At 45.4% G+C, this 20209-nt stretch overlaps 1 protein-coding gene across 2 annotated transcripts in view; it reads right to left on the bottom strand.

The window, feature by feature from the left end:
• Positions 1-20209, bottom strand: part of MCU (mitochondrial calcium uniporter) — an 85061-nt gene that overhangs the window by 12739 nt on the left and 52113 nt on the right. The window lies entirely within an intron of this gene.

Below are 20209 nucleotides of genomic sequence, written 5' to 3'. Positions count from 1 at the left end.
GGCCTCCTCCATCTCCGTGCCCCTCCCCAGTGCCCGCGCCGGGCCCTTCCTCCGTCCGCAGGAGCGGCCACAAAGCCGGAGCGCCTGTCAGGAACAGCCTCTTCCCTTCCCATCTGTCACCCCGCAGGGATTCCCCCGGCAGCCAAGTTCACCTCCACACACCTCACTCTGCACACAGGTAGCTGGGAGTCTGGAACAGAACACTCGTGGTTTGTTTTCCCTAATGTGACACGGATTTTTAAAGCCACCCAGTCAAGCAGTTTTAAGGAATCCATTTAGCTGACTACACAGACACACAGTAGAAATCATAGCAAAGCACAAGTCTTTAAAGGTTACAAAAAGAAGTTTTTTGCATAACCAGGATAGATGTTTAGAGTTGTGGATTAACAGGATCATTCTCTTTGGTTGCTTTCCATGCCAATATTACTTTTCTCATGTCCTTACAGAGAGAAGTTGAACTCACACATACAGCAATAAACATGCCTGTGCATAGAAGAACAAATTGTTCCAACATAAAAAGCAATAATTGTAATACTGAGCTATAAAAATAAAAAATAACAACAGCCCAACAGGAAGAAAGCACATGAATGGGTTTGCATGTTCTGCAAACTTAGCAAGAGACTCATTCGCCCATGAAAATCTACAAACAGAGTGATTTAAAGTCTATTTTTAACATTATATTACACTGGTTATTTACTAATCCTTCCCCAACACTGAAATTGCAGCTCTGGCACAAAGCAGGCCAACTGCAAACCACAGTAAGGGGGAACACCAGCTCTCACCTGTCCCTGGTGGTTCACATTTCAGTGGCTAGCCTCGGATTTTGCAACAGCTGTTGTCCAATTTGGACATTCCTGCAGTCTGGGATACTTTTTCTTTGCTGAATGCTGAAACACGGCTGCCAAACCTACATTTTTATAAAGGTATCTTACAGGGAGGACTTGTTTTAATAAACTTGTAATGATGTTTGCAAACAAAACCCAGGTTGCTGATTATTTCTCTGCCAAATTGTCCAGACCTCTGTATTTCATGAGGTTACCTTTGATAACCTACTTTGAATGGCTTTAATTGCTACTTGCCTTGTGCTCTGAAGCCTGATATCCAAACCAAGGATAGTTTCCACTGATCTTTCTCAAAAGCAGGACCTTTGGCCCTGATGGTCACTGCACTGACAGCTCTAGAAATGCACTGTGACATGTGCTGTATTTGTATTTCATTTCTATTCATTTTGACAACAAAAATCAGTAATTTTCAATTTGCCTCCTCTCAACTGCATTTTCAGCTTCCCAGGGTCAAATCAGACAGGAAAATAAGTGGGCACCAAACAGCTGTAACTCAAGTAGGAAGCTGAATGCTTCAGCAAAAGTAATGTTGTAAAAAACACTTGCATGTTGGGAACCAAAGGGCAAATTTGCTTTTTTACAAGTGAAATAACCAAGTCTTCTCGACTCTGACAGCATGTGCTGCTGTTGAGCAATCAGGATTACCCCTCCCATTTGAAAAAACCCAGGTTTTAGACTCAAAACTACCTGAGAAAAACACAGCTACAATCCCACATGCTGTACAAATCCAGCTCTGTTGTCTTGGCATTACTGTTATATTATTAACAAAGTCAGAAGCTTCAAGGATAAGATGTGGTGCCACATGCAAATCAATTTTCAGAACCAATTTTTACCTCAGGAGGGGAATTTCAATCTTTCCAAAAATAGCATCAGATACAAAAACAAGTGGGCAGAATTCAGTCAGTGAGACACAAACCCTCCTCAGTCACACAGCACTACCCCAAAGACTGTTTGTAGAAAGGTTTTACCTGATCCCACAGCACAGCTAGCACTGACATGAGGTTTTTACTGCTTCACTCTCCCTCTCTACACAACATAATTAATTCATTTTCCAAACACTGCACGGCAGGACTCTGCTTTTCCACCAGATGTGGACAGCAGCCCAAAAACACAGTTCTCAGAACATCCTAAACCCTGCTAAAGCCAGCATTATCCTACTGCAGAACAACCATGGAGCTGGAAGATATTATCAGGTAGCACAGGCAAATACTTTGCCTTAAGGCTACGAGTATCTGACAGACACAAGCTCACTCCAGAAGCCTCCTGCCCTGTAGAACAAAACAGGGAAAAGGCAAAACAGGTTGGAAAAACCAGGGCATGTTAGGTGACTCATCAAAAACCCGAGGTGTCCCCAGACTTAACCCCTTGCACAATTCTTGCATCCCAATATGCGCTGAACCCCTCTGTTTGTGAACACTCCCCTCCCCAGCAGTGTACATTTACAGGAGAGGTGCTGCCAGAACCTTTTACAGGAGAGATGCTGTTAAACACTCGTATCTGCCACTCCTGCAGCTCTGAACTGTGCTGCTGGTGCAATTCCTTATCAACAAAAACAGTCTCTGCTTGGCAGGAAGGGAAAAAGAGGAACAAATGAGCTCAAAAAAGAGCAGAGCCCAAGATGTCATGGTATGTCACCCAAGGTTAGCACGAGCTTACAGAGCCATCCATCATTTCTATTCCTGAAGGGAGACTGTTGTTTTAACATTGAGATGGAGAGAAATGTTTGAACCCATTATCCAATGTCTGCAGCTCAACAGCTTCATACAGGAAGGTGTCAGAAGGCTGAAGCTGGGGATCAGAGCAGTGCAGGGCACAGAGACGAACCCCTTTCAAGCTTTACTGACCAGATCTGCTCCTCAGATAAACAGGCAAGAGCCCACCCCCCTTCAGCAACCAAGTGTGCAATAACTGCACCCAAATTTTAGTCCATACAGGCTTGTCCACCCCTCCCAAAATAAGCAATTCTTGGGAGTGTGAAAAGCACCAAGGCAGACCACAAAAGCAAAAAGCTTTAAGCACTAGGATAACTTTCTGGGTCTCACAGGAACACATGCAGGAATTCATATTCCACATCCATCAGATCCTTCATTTCCTGCCTTATCTGCAGTAAGATGCATGCTAAGAGGCTCAGGGTTATGCAGCAGCTGCGCTCCCAACATGATTAAAGGAGCAAGAGAAAAAAAGTGCCAGTCCTCTACCTAACACTAATCCTTCCTCCAGGTCTGTATTAGCCAGCCCAAAGGCACAAATAACAGCATCTCCATAGGTCCTAATGTAGCTTTCTCAACACTACCTGGGTGACAAAGTTATCAAAGCCTTGCTGAAAAAAATCAACCTTTTGGCTACCAGTGAGTGCTCTATGATGGAAAAAGAGGGAGCAGGTCCTGCTCTCCAGGTATGTAATTATCAATGATGGAACACTAACAACTTTAGGAGATTGAGTCTCCAAACACTAATTAAAATCAGAAAAGAGGCTGACCAGGAAAAAAAAACCCACACCCCAAGCATGAAAAAAGGTGAACATCTGACTCTAGAACCCAAGTAAAACATGCTGCTAACTCATTACCTGGAGTGCCAGTGCAGCAAGAACTGCAGAGCTTCAGTGAAAAACAGAGCATTCTCTGCATAAAAATTTCTTACTACAAGTAAAGCATTGAAGAGACACGTTTGCAAGTGCTTCTGGCACATCTATTTTACAAATTACCAGGGGCCTCCTTTATATGAGGCAGCCTTCAGTCTGATCCACAGCAGCTCACCTTTTCCAACAAGAAACAAATATTTTCCCCTCTATCCCAACTTCTGCTGCATGAAACACTGAATGTCTTTCCTGGCTCTAAAAGTGGTTACCCTAAAACCTCCAGGCTGGAATCTGAGTGGTGAAAATTGCTGTGAGCTTCCCCAAGCAGCCCCAGCAGCCCAAGCCACCCACCTCAACCATGCTGAAGGGCTCCATCTATCTGCCTTGAGCTCATTCCTGCTCCTGTACTCTACCTGAGAGATTCTGGTCTCTCTTAAACAGGATGTTGGAATCCTGGAGGCTGAGAATTTCAGACTCCCTGTGCTGACAAACACTGACCCCCAAGAGATAACAGCATTTGACCTGAGGCTGTGGAGAAGACTTCCAAAATTGAATAACAGAACTAAGATTATGAGTGTGTAGTTTGATTAGAAGTGTGTAATATCACACAGTAGAGAACTTGGAGTTTAAAGTTCTAAAATATAGGAATATATATAAGATAATAGTTTTAAAGCAGTAACTAGTCCTTCTTCTTCATGAGTTTGAGTAGTATTTTGTAATTAGACAGAAAAGTTCACATTGACAAGACATGAGTGATTAGTTATTAAGCTAAAAGTAAAAATAATTTAAGTGTTATTTCTTAGATAGTTTTTCCTTAAAAGACCTTGTAGAGATAGATACAAAGCCATTTGTGTAACTTGTTAGTGAAATACTGTAGAACTCACAACTTTTAAATAAAAACAATAATATAAATAAAATACAATATAAATATAATATATATAAATATAATATATATAAATATAATATAAATAAAAATAATAAACATCTAAGTCTATCTCAATACCATTTCAAATGCTTTCAATCCCAACCAAAACAAAAACAAAAAAACCCCAAAAAACAAACAAACAAAAAAAAGACTCAACACAGTACCTTGATCCTAAATTATCAAAGTTCCCTTCTGTCCTCACCTTTTCCTTCCCCTTCACACCAGCTGTTTGCAAAGTAAAGGAGTCTCAGGGCAAAGCTCTGCCCTGACCAGAAACCTGCTGTCTGAGGGATGAGATGTGTGACTTCCCAACACAGCCAGTGGTTTTGCACAGCACATAAGCTCTGCCTGGATTGAAGCACACTGAGCTGTGAGGGATTGACTGGGGCCAGCTGCACAGCCAGCTGCTCCCAAGCTCCTTGGGAACAGGACAGGATAAAAGGATGAAGGCAGGGAGATCAGTCACCACTGCTCACTGGCTTAGCAGACTGGACTAAGGGAAAGTTGATTTACTGCCAATTAAAGCAGATAATATCAAGAAACAGCCTGAAATGAACACTTTGCCCCTAACCCAACCCTTTATCCAGGATCCAACTCTGCCCAGAAACCCCTCAGGCACTGCCCACTGCGATCCCTCATCCCCTGGGCACCCCACAGACTCCTCAGCCCTGTGACACCCCACAGAGACCAGAGACTCTTCAACCCCAGACACCTCTCAGCCTCCTGAGACACCCCACAGATATCAGAGATCCCTCAGCCCTGTGACACCCCACAGATATCAGAGACCCTCAGCACCATAACACCCCACAGATATCAGAGACCCCCTCAGCCCCATGACACCCCACAGCCCTCACAGAGACCCCTCAGGCCCAAGCACCCCGCAAGGCCTTCAGAGACCCCTTAGCCCCATGACACCCCACACAGCCCCCACAGAGACCCCTCCCAGCCTCAGGCCCCCCACCCAGTGACTCTCAAACCAGTCTGTCAATAAAACCTCTGACAAAGGAGCCAGTGTGGGGCTCTGAGCACTCACAGGACCTTGCCAGCCCGCAGCAGTCCCTCACTGAGGGCTCTGAGGGCAGCAGGTGACCAGGGGAAGATGGCAGCACGTCATGAGGGACCTGCCTGCTGCCAGTGCCAACCTCAGCTAATTCCTGCTAATTCCTCCTCAGCGTCCTCCCTGCCCTCCTCAGACACCTCCAAAGGGACCAAAACAGGCCTGTCTGCCACTGGAGATGTCTGCCTGCACCTCTCACCCCCTTCTTTTCTTTCTGAGGTGCCTGGACACCATTGCCCAACTTCCAGGATCTCTCTTTGAGAGACAAATATTAAAAAAAAATCTCCATCTTCTTTTGAAATTGAGCCCAACTTTACCAGGAATTTTCAGCCCTCTATGGAAGATGTTCTCCAGCTTCTCGCTGTGGTCTCTGGATACATTCACACAGCCAATACATCTGTGTAGTATTTCCCAGAAGAAATAGTCTGGGCTGCTGTTCGGGAGCCTGGGATGTGACAGAACAGCCCCTGTTCCTACAAGGGTACAGCTCCTACTTCATCCATGCAAACTCCCTCTGGATACATTCACACAGCCAATACATCTGTGTAGAATTTCCCAGAAGAAATACCTTCGGCTGCTGTTTGGTAGCCTGGGATGTGATAGAACAGCCCCTGCTCCCAGAAGGGTACAGCTCCCACTGCATCCATGCAAACCCCCAGGGATCTGGCTGGAGAGGGAATGCCCCTATACCCAAGAGCTGTGCCCTGGTAGTGACAGCAACAAGACAAACACTTCTGAGCACCATTTCCTCTAAGTCCAAACTGCTGCCTTTTTCAACTGTCTCCCAGGACCCAAACAACACTTGTCTGATTAAATCCCACTGGCTTGAACTGATTCCTCTCTCTCTCTTTGACAGCACGCCCTTGCTCCATCCCACTCAAGAGGTCAGATTTTGCACCAAAAAGAACATTTTTCGCCCACTGCCCCCACAGGGCAGCGCTTCATGCGGATGAAGGTCAAGCAAACAAGAACCCGTCTGAACTGCAGTGCTTTTCTTCGTGGATTTTTTTCTTCTGTGTTTTAAAATCAGGCTGCAGACAGACACACAAAAAAGGGCAATGCCAGCAAGATGTGGGAAGTGTTATTCCTTACGTTTTGAAGCACTTTGTATGACCTATGCGTTAGCAAACGATCTTCATTTGCCTCAGCTCTCGTTCCTGCCTGAATTTTCTCTTCTTCCAGCATTAGTACAAAACTCTAGCATATCTGCTAGGAAGGGAACATAAACAGGAGGTGAGCTATAAATACTCCTTTCTCATCCTGCTTCCTTTGCCCATCTGCCTAAAAAGAAGCAGGTAATCCACAGTGTCCAGGAAGAGGAGGGGGAAGGAGGAAAGAGATTAATTCTCTGCAGAAAAGGGAAAAAGCAGGGATGAAGTAACTGTTCCTCATCCTTCATTGTGCCTTTCTCCCAGGCATTACTGCTGCTCTGGAGACACTGAACTGAGGAGTTGCAGCAGGAACTGTTGTTGAGCAGGAACATCACTGCATTTGATGGGTGTGATTGAGCCTCTGGGAGACAAGAGAAGGAAGAGGAGGTAATAAATGGGAAAAAAGTTGAGCTGACATCTTAAGCCCATCAGCCAGGCAGAATCCATTGCTTTGAACAGGTGCTTCCCTTGCCACCATCCACACCACTACTCCCTTACCTAAAAACCAAATCAAAACCCGAAACCTTCTCTCAATCTATATTCTTAATTGTATTGCAAGTGCCAACAATTTACAGAGAAATACCCAATTCCTAACTTAAGGCAGGGTACACCAGACACTCACACTCCCTCTTTCACCCATTCTTCACAACAGACAACACAAAACGGGGCTGGAACTTCTCCCTGACCGTTTGTGATGCCAGATCACAGTTTCACCATGAAAATATTTTTGCTTTAGTGGAGCAGGATGGTTTGGATTCCACTTCTTTAACACAATCCTCATGGTTACTGGGGAAAAAAAAAACCTGAGAATTTTAATTCCTTTGAATCCTGAAGGCTTGAAACATAGAACTCAAACAAAACACTAGGATGCATTTAAACTTGTCAGCTTTGAAACCTGAGAGCTAAACTCCTTTCCCTAATTTCCAGATTCATCACTTGAATCTTACTGAAAAGGTTTCTAACTCTCTTCTCAAAATTAAGGGGGCTGTCAACCACTGTTTAAAAAAGGTTTGAAGAACTCAGTGAGTTCTGAGCTCACTAATTTCAGGGATTTTGTCTCTCTCAGCCACCCACAGCTGAAAACTGCATAACCAAGAGAGAAGGCATCAGATGGATTCCCCTCAGCCATTTCCCCAGGGCAGCTCAGCTGTTATTTTGTTGTTTGCTTTCTTGTTTGATTTTTTTTCCTCTAGGACTTACCAACCCCATTAGGTAACTCCTTTAGCCTCAGTTAGAACCAGTTTCAAACAAGAGCTCTTGCCCCTCTTCTCCCAGTGGAAAAAGAGTTTCCCAGTGAGGAGGAACCAGCGCCTCCCTGACATCCCTGCACTCCCAGCACCAAGAATGAAACAATGAGCAGAGTTACAGAGTGAGACTCCCACAAGTGCAAGGGAATTCCTTCTGCCTGTGTGTGCTGGGGAGCAGCCAACTCCCACTGGTTTTCCAGGGAAATAAACTCAGAAAGGAGGGAACCTCACTGGTGGAAAGGCACAGCAGGCTCGTGCAGACTTTGGAGTCAGAGCCAGCACATGCACAGCTTGGGAGGATCTGCACAGCCTCAGATATGGAGAGGTACAACATCCTGCAAGCCACAGCACATCCCACTGCTGGGGGAGTCCTGCACCATCAGCTCCCTGCAGGAAAGCACAACACAAAACAATCTCATCTCTCTGGCTAACTTCACACCTGGGTTTGGTCCAAAAGGTGGTGGAATAGAAAGGTAAGTACTCTGAGACAGCAAGAGGCTGTACCCACAAAGGCACATCCAGGCAGTCCACAAAAAGTGGTTCCTTCTCTGGGATTATGAGCCTTACAGGGTGAGCCTAGAGGCCAAACTCACTTTAGGATTGAATCCTTTATGAGGCACTTAGCAGGGAACTTCAAGAGTGTTGCCCAGAAGTACCAGAAAAGCTTTATAGATATTCTGATTCTCACAAGTTCAGTCCCTAAGCAAAAACCTAAGTTTGGCTACAAATACCTGCAGCCAATTCACACTGGCCAGGAAGAAATACCAAAGTGTAGGATGTTCAACTTGGCATTCTTCCCTGCCTTCTATAATCAGTTTGCAGCAGTTTACCACCAGGTGAGATTAGTACAGTAAAAATCAATCCTTCTGCTACACACATCTTCCCACACACATCTCATGAAGCCCTGGAAGAATCCTCCAGTTGATTAAGGGTAAATGCCTGACATTCTCCCCCTGGATATGCTGCTTGCTATAAGGATTGTTATTGTGCAATTCTGGCTTCTAAACCCCTTATGTTCCCTGGCAAGACTAGAGCAACAGAAGGAAAAGAAAAAAATTCCAATAAAAATATATGAATGTTTAAAGCCATTAAAGAACTCAATTTCATTGTGCTACCAGACCACAGCTCAAGGATACTTACACACAAACTTAATATCCCCATATGTTAATGTTTAATGTCCTTTGGTTAACGATGCACTTTTACTTATTTTGCAGGACTGCCCTCCTCCTGTGCCCTGGGAGAGGAGATGGCGCAATGCTCACCTCCTGTGTGCCATCGGTACGTGCCTGGAGAGGCAGCTTGGCACAAGTTAAAGCAGGAGTGAAAGGCAGTGCTCTGCAGAGGCAGATCTTTATTGACACACCAACAACGTCCAGGAAGAACACAAACACGTTAAATGTCAACCTGATGCTTAACTAGTGTGCTCAATTCAGTCCCCAAGGTTTCCCAGTTCAGCTGTTCCCTGCTCATCTCACCTGGTCTGTTTGGGAGAGGGGGAGGTCACAGAGTCACAGAATCCTGGAATGGTTTGGGTGGGAAGGGACCTTAAAGATCATCTTGTTACAGCCTCTCTTCCCATGGGCAGAGACTCCTTCCACTATCCCAGGTTGCTCCAAGCCCTGCCCAACCTGGCCTTGGACACCTCCAGGGATCCAGGGGCAGCCACATCTTCTTTGGGCACTCTGTGCCAGAGCCTCCCCACCCTCCCAGGGATGAATATTGCCTCTAACCCTGCCCTCTGGCAGTTTAAAGCCATTCCCCCCATAAACAGTCTCTCTTTCTGTAGGTTCCCTTCACATACTGGAAAGCCACAATTAGGTTACCCCAAAGCCTTTCTTCCCCAGGCTGAACAATCCCAATTCTCCCAGGCTGAACAATCCCAATTCTCCCAGCTTTTCCTCACAGCAGAGGTGCTCCATCTCCCTAACCATAAGAAAGTAGGGTTAACCCCTTCTGTACAGCACAGGCAGCACCCACAGGCTATCCTGCAGCATTCTGTGCATGGTTTCAGAAACACAAACTTGCTCCTCTGGAGGAGGAAAAGCTTTTATCACCTGTGGGACTGCTCCCCAGACTGGAACACTCCCTGCCTCATCATTGGTCATAACCAGGAGGCCCAGAGATCAAAAGGTTTTTATTTAATTGACCATTGATTAAGGGAATGACTGCAACAGCATCTCCTAATAGCTCAGAGCTATTCATCTGAGCATCTCCTGCATGGCACTGCTGTGCTGCAAATCTGAATGGAATTAGGCTCAGATGCAGGGAAGCACAACGGAGGCATGGACAGATAAACTTTGAGGAAAGCTGTAAACTGAAATCAATCCCTTCATCTAGGAGACAGTGCACCCTCAAAGCTCAGTCACACCCATCACTCCTCCAGGCTGAGCCTGTGGGGATCAGAGGCTGGATGCCCTCGGGAAGGGCTGCTCCCCTGCAGGTGCCACCTTCAGCACCAATCCACCCTGTCCCCTCCCACACCTCCCTCCTCTGTCCTGGCAAAACCAGACAAAACAGGGTTTATGGACACACACTGTGCACAAACCCACCTCTAGTTTATATAATGATTAAGTCCAGGCATCCAAGTTAAAATCACTAAAGAATCTTTAAGAAAAACAGACCTATGACTTCCCCTAACTTATCAAGTTAATCACTGCCAGGATGTGCGATAAACCAGGATTACCCAAACATTTCTTTCTACCTCTTCATTTAAAAATACTGTTTTCTATAAATTTTCTGTCCCCCAGATCACAAGGCTTGTTTTAGTAGGATTTTAATTGAAATTTTTCAAATTGTTTCAGCTCAAGTATTTTCACTTTGTTTTAAATGCACAGAACATATAATATACTGGGTTTACACCTCTACCTACAATTTTTTCCCCATGGAAGCTGTTGCAGCTCCATCCAAAGAATAAAAGATAAGGAGGATCCAACACCAAACAAATCCATTTTCAACAGCCAGTCCCAACAATTGATTTGAACTACTTGCCCAATTATAACCTGCCAAGCACACATGAGAGATGCACATGTTGCACAGCGTTTGCAGTTCACACTTCTTTCCTATATGAAGGCTGAGGATTAACTCATATTAAGAGAGATTGAGAAGCCTTGGAAATGAACCATTGGAAAAAAATTACTAGGAAAATGAACATTTTTCTAGTTATTAAGGCCATTTAAGAATGAACAGACCTGGGAAAAGAGATTATCCTGAGGGAGAGGGATTTGGAATGGAAAGTAACAGGAGATCTTTGGCTTGATCACTTCCTTAAAGCTTTTCCAAATCAATTAAACTGGGTTTAATATACTGTGATAGGTGTTCAGTGGTCTAGAAGACGGCAATTTACAATTTGGCTCTGAGTTATACAAGCTGTCAGAGACACCTTTACAGTTTGTATTTTCATTGACAGTCTCAGTTCGTTAATGAGAATTGAACCATTCTTCTCTGGAAAATTAAATATACACACAAAACAGAGCAAAAAAAGCCTCTGTGGAGAAGCCTTGAAGTGACAGGCATCAAGGTAAGGACTTATAATCCAAAACATATGCTCTCCATCCAAGAGGGGAGGCTGGCTCAGCTCACACAGAATCAGACTCTCTCCATACCTTCTTTCCAAGAACCTTTTTAATGCTTTCTCACTGCACTGAACAGCCCTGGGAAGCAGGACTTCTCCCTTGATCCAGTGCTAATTATGACTTAAAGCTCTTTCAACTGTAAATCCCAGGCTTCTGCTCCTCCATGGCAATAGCTTTAAGAGGCCAGAGACAATCACAGAATCCCAGACCAGCTTGGGTTGGAAGGAGCTTTAAAGCTCATCTCATTCCAACTCCCTGCCATGGGCAGGGACACCTTCCACAGACCAGGCTGCTCCAAGCTCCATCCAGACTGGGCTTGGACACTTCCAGGGACAACCATAACTTTTCTGGGCAATTTGTAAAGGCCTTCCCACCCTCACAGGGAAGAATTTCTTCCCAACATCCCATCTAACCCTGCCTTCTGGCACTTTGAACCAACTCCCTCTTGTCCTGTTACTATCTGCCCATACAAAAGCCCCTCTCTCTCTCTCTCTCCTTTGTTTTTGAAATTATTTTGGCTGTTTTGGGTGAACAAACAATGAGGAGAGCACATTTCCCCAGCTGACTTGCTGGTAGGACTCTGCCTGGTTTTCTAAGCCTGTGAAATCTGCTGGGGTCACAGCTCTGCAGTCTGATAAAAAATCATCCCCAAAATCAGCATCAGCAACTCGGAAGGTCCAGACATAAAGGAAGAGAGATTCAGGGCTGGGCCTCCATTACAATCTGTTTCTTTCATCCCTCCCTGATTACACTGCTTTGCTGATGGGTGGTGGGATCCAAATAATTTGTAAGTGAGCCACAACCAGCTGCCACAGCTGCTGGTCACAATTCCTTCCAATGAGCTCTGCTGAAAGCTTGCACAGCAAACACTCACATGAGACATCAAAAGCACATCCCTCTTTCACAGGGGTTTTTTGTTTTTTTGTTTTGTTTTGTTTTTAGTGTAGGACAAAGCTTATTGCTCAAATCAGACAGAAAGCAACAAGGTGATGAGTTCAGACATGAGGCCCAGGCATTTCCAAGCAGACTTTATCCTTTTGGGGGGCAGGAGGCCCAATGGGCTCTGGAACTGCCTCAGAGAGCTGAAACCTTGCGTGCTTTCCCAGCACAGCACTGAAAACGCATTAGCCCTTGAGAAAGCATTAAGAGAAGCACTAAAATAGCTGCCTGGGAGGAGTGTAAGTGGCTGTCCAGACAAATACTAGGAGAATCCATAAAGAGCTCTGGAGGCAAAAAAAATCCTCAGTGAGAAAGCAGACCACTGCTGTAGACACGCAAACCAGGAACACTTACAGCAAGTTCAGACTAAATAACAAAGATTACTCATTTCTGAAGGGGAACAGTCACAATGGAAACTAAAAACATGCACAAGGCACAGCTGGGAAAGCAGCAGCCAAATGAGCACAGAACGGGGAAACAGGAGAACACAGGTCATAGCCTTGCTACAGCGCTGCAGGACACTGCACCAGCTGCAATCAGATTTGCTCAGGAGTGCAGGAACTCAGCAAATCGACTCAGGCAGAGCACATCCCACATGGACTGCCTACAGACAAGCACCATTTCTGCAGTGACATTCCCAATGACCCTCTGCCATCACCAATGAGGAGGCTGTACAGCAAACAACCCCCTCCCCAAATTTGATCTTTCACACAGCAGGCACAGGGTACTTAAGTGTTTTCAAGCCAGTTTGTAAAGGCCAAAGTCTCCTCTCTACACTGTGTTCCTGTAATTTAAGGATATCACTACAAACTTGGGAAAAGAATTCAGGCCAAGTTACAACTGCAAGAGTTTGAATACAGCCTGGAAATCACACCTGAATGGTGGGTGACTGGCACACCCTTCTCCTCTGGGGATAAATTTCTTTTCCACATTAGGAATCCAGAAAGATTAATTCCAATATGCCTGCAGGCAAGAGGAGCAGAATTAATTTAAGTTCACCTGAGGTTTTTTTCTGGCATTGAGGGGTTCTCAGCAGGCAAATGCTAACAAGGTGTTTATGAAATTATGCTGTAGCAGGGGGAAGCTCTGGCCTGTCCCAGCCTTTCTGAACAAGGTCATCACCAAATTGTCACAAGCCCCTACGAGAAGCGAGGCGCTGGGCCACCAAATGCCTCAAAACCACAGTATTTCAATTTTTTAACAGTAACAAAGAGAGACATGAACAGTTTCACAGTCTAGAACAGAGTCTGTGTGGTCCTCAGCTTGGAAACATTTGCGAGACCTGTTCTATTTCTCAGCTCTTATTTGTTATTAATATATACAGTATGTTTAACAACACAGAGCCAGTCTGACTGACTAACAGCCATAGTAAATAAGTCAGATCAGCAGTAACTGCTGTTCTCACCTTTTGTAGATAGGGAAGATGGATTTAAATCCAGTAAAACATTAAGTGTCATGAATTTGACACCGTGACTCTCTGGATTGCCAAAACCTCCACCCCCCAGAGCACTGAAAAATGCAGAAGCATCATCTCCCAGACCACCAAGCAACCAGCACTCCTTTGGCTTTGCAGGCTGGTGAGAAACGCGTTGGCAAGTTCGCAGGAGAGCGTGGGGCAGCTCAGGGGATGACGTCTGGCAGAGGAACTTTCTCATGTACATTTATTATTAATTAATATCAAATCCTTTTTTTGAATTCTGCATCTTCCAGACAGAAAGTCCTGCCTAAGCAAGATTAAATACCTGGTTTCTCAAAAAAAAAGCAGTTTCTAGCAAAGTGTCTTGTAAAAGTCACTCCTCTCACCCAAGTGTTGGGTCCATCATTTCCCTGAACAGAGAGGCAGCTCCTCTGATTTTTAAAACCCCCAACACCCTGCAGAAATGCCAGCAGGAAACAGGAGCACTCTTGTCCCTGCTGGCTGAATGCCATGGGTGTGCAAAGCCAGCTCCACCTCACACCTCACCCCTCGATGATCTCCATTAAGGGCTCATCAAGGCTACCAAGCCACAAAGCCCTGCAGTTTTTAGAGCCACCTTATACCCTCCTGGGCACCAGGAGGTTACAGAAAGGGGCTGTAAAACTTCCCTCTACTCCTCTTTATCAGCCCTGCACAGAACCTCTGACACATCTCAGGTGCAGGAGGTGGTGGCTGGGTAAGAAAAACCGGGACTTCTGCACCTTGCATAAATGGAATTTACTAAGATAAATAGAAATAAAGCCTGCACAGTCCCAAATAGATTTCATTAAGCTTTCCCCACACTATTTACAGCCCAGCAAGAGGCTTAAAAATGCTCATTCTGATCTGGCTAGAGCTCTAGCTCATGCAAGGGTCAGGCTCACCTTAATGGGGAGACAGGAACTTCTTTTGGCGCCCCAAACCTTCCCAGAACTGCATTTCAATGCAAACTCTTTCCTTGCTTCCCTCCTCTTCCCACAAGCCAGGATTTCTTTGATTCTCAGTCTAATTAGGAGATAATTTTAACTCTGTCACTGGTTTGATTGCACTGGTGCTTAACGACACTATTAGGCAAATCATTGCTGACATGTGGCACCTTTCCCACCTGACAGAGACACGCTCAGTGGGGAGGATGGGGGGACTCCAGAGAAACAACCTCTGCCAATCCTTATATTTAACGGACTACAGCTGTTAAAGCACTGCCTGGGCCATCATCTCCACTTTATCATGGACAACAGGGGCAAGACAAGCAGCTGTAGCTGCAGTCCAACCTGCCTGCATCTCACATCCAAGGACACCTGAGAAGGACAAGGGGCCAGCTGGATCCTGGAACCACTACTGAGGAACCTGAGCAGCACAGCAGCTGCAGCAGCCAAGCTAACGACCAACCAATCTTCTGTACCTGAACACCAACAGTGCAGGACCCTTCCTGCTCCATTTCTGCAGCTCTGAGACTGCCTGTGGCACATTCTGGCAAAGGGCACTGGAGCCCATCAGCTCCAACTTGGAAATGCTGCTTTCCAAGCTTTCTGTTCCAGGAGAAAACTCAGCAGGTTCAATCACTGGCTGCTGCCTGAGAGAGGTTCCTGTGCCTCACTCAGGTCCATTTAGAGCAGACTACTTGTAATGAACAATAAGTTAGAACAAGGAGCTTTCCAAAAACCACACACAGATGGCTAAGTTCTATGAAGGGCATGTTTCCCACCTTGTGATTCCTTCAAGGATCCCAATTGAAATACACAAGCAAACAGTAAGACATCATTTAACAACTCAGTGTGCCTAAATTGATTGTTAGGGCATCAGTGAGTCAGTAACTTTACTGAGCTAGGTTCAAACAGCTGCTTTCTCCTTCTAGGAACCACACACACGACTTTGCATGGAGGAACCATTCTGGCAAGGCTGTGACACCAGAGCCTCCTGCAGCAGCAGCCACAGCTGCTGACCTTGCCAGCTACCCCTGCCCAGCAGCTGCTCCATCCCCTCCACACCCCATCTCTGGAGCACCAAGTTCTTGTGCTCTGCTGGAGGGAGGATGAAAGGCAGGTCCAGATCACACAGCAGTGATTTACAGTCACATTCTGTGCTGCTTTAGTGTGTGGGTCTGAGCTTCACATTAAGGGATGGTGAGCTCTCTGCACAGAGCAGGGAGACAAAACAATTCCTTCTCTAGCTGGGGACCAAGGACAAATTATCCAAATCTCAGGCCCAAGAGCACAAACACTGTGGGCTGGAGAGAAAAACAAGGATGGGACTGCATGGGCTAAAGCTGGAATTGGACAATGAACTGCAAGATGCAAATAGAGCAGAACTTATGAAAGTGAGAGACCCTGGGAGCGCTCGTGCATTTTGGGGCCATTTTGGTTCATCTTGGGTTCATTTTGTGACCATTTTGGTTCACCTTGGGTGCAGCCCTGGCTGAGCTCTCATGCTGCCCAAGGTGGATCCATGGAGGAGATTCTTTTAATAAATCTCTGCTTTATTCTTTAGCTCTGTCTGGCCTCTGTTCTAGGGCAGCCTTCTCAAGGCATCACCACAGTGGAGTACAAGTCACACACACACAACACAAGGCAGACTTTATTCAAACAGCTGACACATATTTCAGACTGAAGTTCTCCAAAACTTTTTCTCCTTTTTTTTTTTTTTTTTTTTTGTTTAAACCCACCTTGGAAACCACCAGCAAAGGCTCCACTAGGAATTTAGCCAACTTTTATAACCCATGTGTTATGCACACCTGACACACAGGTGTCCACAGCTGGAGCCACACTGCCAACACGGACAACAGGCACACCAGTGATGCACATGAAACATGGGTAACTGAACTTTCAGATCAGCAACCCATGTTTGCCCCAAATAAAACAGTGACAAGCACTGTCAAAGCACCCACGTGTGTCTGCTGGGCACAGGCAGCACAGTGGAAGGGGGTCAGCTCCCTGCAGGCTCTAAAAGTCAAAATGTAATGAGCAAGCCTGTCTTGAACTGACTAAAAGAGCAGAGTCATCTGGATTTATTAAGAATATTTCTTCAGGGCAATCCTAAAATGCAATGGGTGCATGCTTGGGCAATGCCACAGACCAGGCAAGCTCTCAGGTTGCACCTGCAGCTGTTTCCTCAGCTGTCATCAGCCAACTGGAATTTCTCACCCACACCAGAGACTGCCCTTGCCCTGCTGGCCAGGTCCCCCACCACACTCCTGACCTCAACATCTTCAAAACACAGCTCATGGCACCACATACAGCACATCCCTGCTAACAGCAGCACATCAGGCACTCCTCCATCCTCCTCCATCAGCATCTTTCCAAAGAAAAATAAAGAAGCTAAATCTTGCTCTTTATAACTGCAAAAGAGTTACAGGATCAAGTGAAAAGTTGTGTCAAAGTCTTCCAGTTTGGGCTTAAAACCTGAGTGAAGCATGCCTCTGCTAGTGATCAGCTTAAAGAATAACACATTTAAGAGCTGCATAGGGGAAACAAACTGCATTCCTGGGAGAGAAAGAAGAAATGGCTCAGCTGTAGTTCTCAGGAGCAAACTCACAGGTTCTCAGGAAACTCAGAAACAGATTCACACCACCACATTTGGCAGCAGAAAGTGAATACAAGAGATGAGGATCACAACTGAATGCCAAATGGAATTTTCAGTTACTAAATCCCAGGTGCAGACTTGTAACCTGTTTCTGTATGACCCTGAGATACTCACTTGACCCTCAGCACACCTCATGTCTCAGGATTTCTTAATGCATCGCAAAAGGTGTCAGCCCCATGCCCTTACCCAGAGCACATGTGCAGCAATGGGACCCAGAGCCCATCCTCTGGGAGCAGGCAATGGGGCACAAGGGAGCCTTCAGCATTCCTCTTCCACATTTAGGGAAAACCTCCCTTTCCCAGTTATTTTATTCATACTGCATTCTCCCTCTTCCCAGATACCAGCTGTATTTTAACATTTTACAACTGCAAGTCAAATTTGCCAGGGGAAGGAGAGCAATGCCTGCTCCCACTGTCCCAGGTTTGCACTGTGCTGTTACCAGCCCAGTGTATCTGACCCCACTACTGAGCTCTGTGTGCTCCTCACTGATTTCCCTAACATCCCCCCTTTCCAGGTATCCTTGTTCCCTGCCATTTCATCACTCCTTGCTCTTTATCACAATCTAGGGAAACTTCCACAGCCATTTCCTTACTGCACCAAGGCCAGGAAAAACATTTTACTGAACTGTGCAACCTTCAGCAGCTTCTTGGCTCACAGCTCACAAGGAAAGTTATCACTGGCTCATACAAAAATCTCTAATGCAGTTAAAGTATTTCTGGCACAGAAACAATAAAAAAGTAAAGTGTTTCAAATGCCTGGCTAAATTTGCTACAATAGATGAGAAAAGGGCTTTCTAAGCAAGTTTATCCATGAGATCACCTCTCTGTGGTGTACAGCAACAGCTTGATTAATCACAAAACTATTTGCAAGGACTTGCCAAAAAGAGAGGAATAACAGAACAGACCCTGCAGAACAGCTCCCCAGCACAGGCAACACACACACTCCTCATCTTCTGCATGAGGAGCTGCTCAAGACTGAACTCTGAATTGAAAACTGTTTTTTTTTCTATTTAAAGGAACTAATGATGCAGACTGGCTGCGTCCTTTCTCAAGTGCTTGCTGCCTTATTCACTAGAGCCCTCTGTTTGCACAGCACTTAAACATTGATTCCGTTCTTTCTAGTGGAAGATTTCATGTAGAAAAGCCCCAAAAGAGGTAATTCAGATACACAGTGAGTGATTTACCCACACACCTCCACACAGGCAGCATTCTTCCTCCAGTCAATAAACTTTATTCCTCCTTGGGAAGGATTTGACACAGACATCAAGCACAAATAGATCAAAACACACTCTCAGCTCCAAATCACTGTTTTTATTTCTGTTGTGACCCCTGCAAAAGAGGCTTCCCTTTTATACTGACGGTGAGTTCCCAGTGCTACCAGCTCTTGCTGGATTCCCCCAAACAAATCATATCCCCCTCAGCCCCACTGTCAGGACACCCATCTCAGTCAAACCTTCCAATATCTCAGTTCTACTGCCAAAAAGCAGAGTCTATAACTTCTGGTATTCAACAGCCTTAAAGTATCAAAGTGTAGATGAGTCATCAGGGCAAGATTAAAAGGAACTGGGTTTTTTAATATTGCCAGTAAAGGGGAAAAAAAAAAAAAAAGTGGTTTGAGGAAGAGACAACTTAAGAGTCTTCAAATACGAGTCTCTCTTGGTGAGCTCTGCCCTCAGATGGATGGTGTCAGTTTGATGCATCAGTGCACGAGAGATCAATGCAATCCTAAACTTTGTGTCTTCAAGAAGTTATTTTCCAAATCTGCCTGGGAATTGTTTAAGCATTGCACAGGCTGAAAAAAGAATAAATCAAGCCTAACTATTGGAAACACAAGTAATTCATCTGGCAAGCTGAGAACAGACAACAGACCATGAATAATTCAGGAGGGGTAAGATCCAAAATATTCCTTTTGGTCTATTACCTGCAGCCTGAAGTGGTGATAAAATACTTGATTAAATTGGAGAGCAAAAGCTGTTCAGCACAATTACTGGATAAATAATTCAGAGCAATTTTTCTGTTAAATATTTGGAATCCCCCTGCCAGCCTGCATTCCACCCAAGGACACGAGAGGAGGGTTTCTACAGGAACTCATGGCCTTTCTGAGGCAAAACTCTCAGAGGGTGAAGGATGAGCAGCTCAAATCACTTTGCAACCTAATTCTTTAGGTGTAGCTTCAGACATTTGTTGAGAAAAACCTCAAAAATTCTACTTGTGGAAGTAGGATTTGAGGTGCTGCTTTAGGAAAGCATCCTCCTCCTCCTCCCTCCCTGCCCTGTTTTAGCTGCGGAATAAAATCAGAGCTAAGGAAACAGATCTCACAGACCATTGAAGCTGCATTTGCCCACTCACTTCACCTCATCACTGAGCCATGCAGCCCTTCCAGGGAGCACAACAGAGCTGCCACCTGAGAATGCCAAGGTAGAGCACTTAAACAGGTATGATCTCTGTTATTTCCATGCAATTTGTTTCACAGAGTGATTGGGCACTGAGTTCTCTAAGCAACTTGAAATTCTGGGGGAAAAAAATTCTCTTAATTGTCATTTGCACTCTAAGGGAGGGATTTCTCAGCACCCAGAGGGGAAAAGAGCAAACCTTGGGCAAGGAAAGGCAGAACCTGGTGAGGGGATCAGCAGGTGAGCCCTGTACCGACGTGATCATGGCATTATGAAGGCTTTGGGAATTTTCCCTGAAAGCCCTGAACCTGTGAGGAACATCACAGCAACCCTCAGCCTGCATTTGGGAAAGGGAGGGGAATATGGCCACCAAAGCTAATTTTGGCTCTGACAAAAAGTAGCTTTCACATTATTATTATTATTTCTTCAACCCATCTTTTCCCCCAGCCCCAATACTTGGGATATATCTGG

The sequence above is a fragment of the Ammospiza nelsoni genome, chromosome 8 (assembly GCF_027579445.1).
Source record: "Ammospiza nelsoni isolate bAmmNel1 chromosome 8, bAmmNel1.pri, whole genome shotgun sequence".
NCBI classification, from domain to species: domain Eukaryota; kingdom Metazoa; phylum Chordata; class Aves; order Passeriformes; family Passerellidae; genus Ammospiza; species Ammospiza nelsoni.
The sequence above is the reverse complement of the archived record's forward strand: the minus strand, read 5'-3'. Positions and strand labels throughout refer to the sequence as shown.